Here is a 6,000-nt window from a genome sequence, read left to right as displayed (position 1 = left end):
AAGCTGGCAAGACTCTGAACCTGATTGGATAACATACTTTGAGAACCCTAACCCTGACTTTGAAAGCCAGACTTTAAAAAAAACAACCTTGAAAGGCTAACTTGAAACCCTAACCAGGACTTAAAGGCATCATTCTAAATCCTAACTTTGACTTAAAACCAAACTTGAAATCTTTAGCCTGAATTGAAAACAGAATTTGAAATGTTTACCCTGACTTAAAACCTTACCTTGAAACCCTAACCCCGACTTTAAAACCCGACTATTAAAGCCTAATTTAAAAACCTCATTCCTGATTAAAAATGTAATTCGTTATCCTGGTCATGACTTGAAACACTACTTGGAAACTCGACTTTACACAGATCTGATCGGCTGGATCGCATCGGCAGATATTTGGCATTTTATGTCAATAATATCAAAATTTGCCAATCGATCAATGACATCATTGATTTAATCCGTGAAATAAAACATTATAGCAAACAATTATTTTCACTCCAGGGATGTTCTGTGCTGCCATTGTTAATAATCAAAGGTTTCAGAGTATATAGAGTCAGATTAATTTTTTTATTTATTTTGATGGGTGGAGGTGTTTGTTCCACCCCATTTTCTGGTGTATTGAATGTTTATCATGATTTTGGGAATCATTTTTAGTGTCTATTATTTTTCAATTTGCATCATAAATACACACATTTTGGCAAAAGATATTTTTGTCCATCTTCTGATGGAATTTTCTACTTGTTGATCGCTGATGGGCTCCAAAATCCTGTTTATGTAAAGCCTATTGTAAACTCTAAACCTGACTTGAAAACACAGCTTAACCTAACCCGACTTACAGCCCTTAACCATGACTTCAAAACAAAACATGTTGCTATGTGCTTTTAATTGCTTTGTTTACCCTCTCCTTCGACTATTGCTCAATGTTGGGAGAAGGGGCGTGGTCTGGATTTCATGCGGACGCCAAGTAGACATTGTTGTGTAGATTTGATAGATTAACATCAAACATATTCAGTAACAGTATAGGCTAGGACTGCTTTAAATCTCTATCTTAAAATATAACCTTGACTTGAAACCCGACTTTCAAACCTCACTTGAAAACGGAATTTGAAAACACCAACACTGACTCGGAACCCTGCTTTGAAACCTAAAACTATTAACCCAAACTTTTAATTGAAACGCTACTTTAAAACCCTAACTGATTTGAAAGCCTACTTAAAAAAAACATTAAAAAACTTCCCGCCCCTACTTTATGGCCCAAACAATACAAAGAGTGTGTTCAGCAAAGCCTGCGTTAGATAAATGGACTTCCAAGCACAGATAAAAGTGTAAATAAAACAAACATACAGGACACTTCAAGTTCATCCACTAGCAGAGGACAAAGAGTGCATCTATCCCGAGCAGATGAGAGACGGCGAAGGAGGGAGGTGAGATAGAGATAGATGGAGCGAGAGAAGGAGGGAGGCGCGGATGAATGGAGGAGGCGGAGGGGGACGAGACAAGGAGCCAGAAAAAAAAAAAGACTGACGGTGGAACTTTTCCAAAATAGCAGATGCTGGAATGTTGGCGTAAGGTGCCACATGAAGCTGGAATTATTTGTTAGTGCGTCGCCACGGCAACAGGACAATCCAAGTCTTTCTCAGGCCGAGCCAGAACAATAAGAGCTTGCGCGGCTTTGGCATATGACAGGAATGCGGACAATTAAGAAGGCCTGCGAGGAAAAACAAATAAACAACAGACGAGCCCACGTGTGCACACACGCATACATACAGCTGTCACTCGGCTATGTAAGTTAGTTAGTTAGTTAGTTAGTTAGTTAGTTAGTTAGTTAGGTAGGTAGGTATGTAGGTAGGTAGGTAGTTTGGAAACCCTAACCAGGACTTGAAACCGTACTTTGAAACCAAAACCTTTACATGAAACCCTATGTTAAAACCCTAAACCCGACTTGAAACCTGACTTTGAAAGTCTTACTTGAAACCCTAACCAGGACTTGAAACCGTACTTTGAAACCAAAACCTTTACATGAAACCCTATGTTAAAACCCTAAACCCGACTTGAAACCCGACTTTGAAAGTCTTACTTGAAACCCTAACCAGGACTTGAAACCGTACTTTGAAGCCAAAACCTTTACATGAAACCCTATGTTAAAACCCTAAACCCGACTTGAAACCCGACTTTGAAAGTCTTACTTGAAACCCTAACCCAGACTTGAAACCCTAAAAACTGACATGAAAACATATTTGAAACTGTGATCCCGTCCCGAAACATACCTATTACATTTAAAACCTATCATGAAACTTGAAGGCTGACTTGAAACCCTAATTGAAACCTCAACTTGAAAATCTCACCATGACTTAAAACCAATTTGAAAACCTGAATTGAAATCCTAACCCTGACTTCAAGTCCTTAGTGAAACTCTAGCCATGACTTTAAACATTATCCCCAACTTGAAACCCTAACCCTGACTTAAAACCCACCTTATAAAACCTAACTTGAAACCCTAAAATTGACTTGAAATTGAACTTAGAAACTGTCATTATCTGGACCGCAAGCACCTAATTAAAACCTTAACTTGAAACTCTAACCCTGACTTGAAACCCTACTTTGAAAGTCTAAATTAAAACCCTTAAACCTGACTGACAAACACATTTTTGAAATCCTATGCCTGACTTGAAACCTTAGCTTGAAACCCAAACTCTGACTTAAAACTATAAGAAACCATTACCCTGAATTGAAACCCTACTCGAAAGTAGAAAAACCTAACCTTGCTAACCCAGCCTTATATAATTTTCAAACCCTGCTTTGAACCCTTTTCTCCTGACTTAAAACAAATATCAAACCTAACTTTGACTTGAACCCCGACACCGAAACCTTAACTCGAAGATGCAGACTACTTTTGTCTGAAGTGCGAAGTCAAAGTCAAGAGACGCTGGCTTAATTAACACCATCCAGACACATCACGGCCTTTTAGCCCCGAGAAAAAAAGGGCTGATTTATGGTGAAGGTGACACCTGCTTTCACCGCGCTCGTCAATGTGACCGTCACAAGGACGCCTCGGAGACAGACAACATCGCGGCTTGTTTAATTGCGAAATCCTGGAGTGTAGACACAACAATGGATGTCTGACAGATTTCCTGTCACTCCCCCACCCCCACAAAAAAAAAAAAAAAACGCTAATTTTTAGAAGTTTGTTTGGTTGCTCGCCATGCGATTTCGCAATCTGGCCGAGTTCGTGTTTTGTTGTTCTGACACGCAGGGGGCGTTGTCAAGACAGGACTTAGTATATTACTCAGGTTTCTGTACTTTATCGCAATATCGCGATACCATGCGATCGCTATCAAATTATCATGTTGATATTATTACGCAATGATTCCCATCCGCCTTGTGGAAGACGTGGTCCATTCCGTCTTCATTTAGTTACACGCCCGCTTTCATAAGCCGACCATCTGCATGCGAGCCCCCCCACCGTGCCTACGAACCACTCAGTATTGATCTCAGATCGGTTTTCATGGCCTTCTCTGCGGAGGCGGGGGGGGGGGGGGGGGCTGGAGACGACGGTGCGCTCATACAAGTGTAAGTAAGAGAAAGCCGAGTCAGGAGTTGCTTGTCTAATGTTTCATAGGCCGCCATCCTATTTGTAACGCTCATAAATCCAATAAGGGCTGATCTCAATGCGACAGTCAAAAAAATTGAGCCTTGAAAAAGTGATTTAAAATCATTTGGGTTAACTAGTTCACCATTCTTTTTTCTTTTTTTTTAAGAGGAAGCCAACCCAAAAAACTATTCTTGACAATAATATGTTCCATGCAGCCCGACTACTCTAAATATGCTATTCTGGTTAATATTGTGTTAGTGGAATATGAGTTAGGCAGCAAATTCCAGCCGTTTTTATCCATCACAGGGGGCGGCCATTTTGCCACTTGCTGTCGAGTGAAAATGACATCACAGTTGCCAAGGTCTCAGGTAACAACCAATCACAGCTCACCTTCAGAAAACTGGTGAGCTGTGATTGGTCTTTGCTTGAGCCCTGAGCAACTGTGATGTCATCTTCAGCCGACAGCAAATGGCAAAATGACCGCCCCCTGTGATGGATAAAAACGGCTAAATAATAATATTATAATATTAATCAGAATGTCATGTTATATAACAATATATAACTTTAAGTATGGAGTGGGGAAAGTGCAGCGCTGCCTTGAGATATAGTTTTAATTTGTTCCATACCTCAAATCATTTTTACCCATTGAAATGAATAGAAATACCAGTAATCGGTTCTAGCCGCACAGACTTACATTTTAATAAACTTACATTTTAATAATATGTTTTTAAGAAGAAAAAAGAGCCTTCTATAGTATTTCACTTTATAAAAACATGCACTAATGACACAATTGGATAGAACGGACATTATGCTAATCCGTCTAATGCTAACTTCAACTTCAACTGGGAGTGACAAACAGCTTGAAGCCTCTTTTAAATGTTTTTTTTCACTATCTGGCTATCTGCTGCTTTTTGTGAAGTGAAGTGCGTTGAGTTTGTGGTCACCATACTACAACGGTATCTCAGTTTTTGGCTCGCAAGTCAAATCAAAGACAAAATGGCCAAACAGCACCCCCCCCCCCCCCATTGTTTTTTCCACTTTGTAAAAACGTTAAGAAATAAACCGATTTTACATATGAAGTGTGTTCACACACTGCAGCCATGCTTGCTTTCTCTCCTTGTGTCCGTTTGCCGCACAAAAGAACAACCTCCAACTCTTCCTCGCTCGGTTCTACGCTCGTCACCCTCCTCTTCCTCCTTCTCCAGCCTGCTGCCTTTGACTTCTTGATTGCCTCTGAAAGGCCCGGCTGGAATAACCTGCAAGTCCAAACACATGCTGACAAGCTGCCAGCCACACTTCTTTGCGCACACAAAACAACACAAACATACATCTATGCCCCCCACCCTTTCCCACCACCACCTCATGTGTGCTAAAACAAAAACACACACGCATTGAATGAGCAGAGTTGGGGGGTCCCCCCCCCACCCCCACCAGCTTTGCAGAGGTAAATGGAGTGGAACAGGTTAGCATTGCTGCCATACAGTGTCGCACCTGTACAAACATAGCGCTTGCATACACACATACTTACACACACACAAATGCACATGCACACACACACAGACAGAAAAAAAGGCCTCCATCTGGAGCGAGGCACCGTTGGGTTTTAATAGCTATCGATCATTCTCCCTGGTGACACACTCACACTCGCCGCCCTGTTACTGCCAGCTGAGGACTCACATACACAACCCCACACGCACACACACACACACACACACACACACACACACACACACGCACACACGTGTGTGTGTTTGTGTGTGCGCGGCCTTTGGTTTTTTATTTCATTTACATAATCAGGCCCAGACGCACTCTGACAGATTAAATGACACTGGGACAACAAATAAATTAAAAACATCTTATTCCCTCTACGGGAAAAGCTGTCTTGTGTTACCTTTAAAAATGAGGATGATAATCGTTAAAGCCGCGAGCAGAGATTAACAGGAAATAAGGATGCACTGATAACACGTATTTCGAGTACTGGACGATAGCAAGTTCTGTACTGAGACTTTTTTTTTTATTAGAAAGTAAAGTATTTCCACACACATGACATGGCTCCTCCTCCACCTGCCAGTATCAGTTCACAAGTATCCGATTTTTTTTTCTACGTACAAATTTATATACAGTATATCCAGTATTTCAAACTAACACTGATTTGACGTTTAACATCGAATTGGAACAATAATCTTAAATCCTAACCTTGATTTAAAACCCAACTTTAAAACGCTAACCCCATCTCAAACCCCAATCGGAAACCTAAGCTTGACTTGAAAGCATCCTTTAAAAAATGAAACTTAAAACCTTAACTTTAACATTCATCAAATTCTCTGTCCTACAGACTTTGCTTGAATTTTAAAATACACGCCCACACACATTAACTCATTTACTGCCATTGACGGCTATAAACGTAAAAAATT

Source organism: Vanacampus margaritifer, chromosome 13, assembly GCF_051991255.1.
Source record: "Vanacampus margaritifer isolate UIUO_Vmar chromosome 13, RoL_Vmar_1.0, whole genome shotgun sequence".
NCBI classification, from domain to species: Eukaryota; Metazoa; Chordata; class Actinopteri; order Syngnathiformes; family Syngnathidae; genus Vanacampus; species Vanacampus margaritifer.
Note: the sequence above shows the minus strand (reverse complement) of the source record.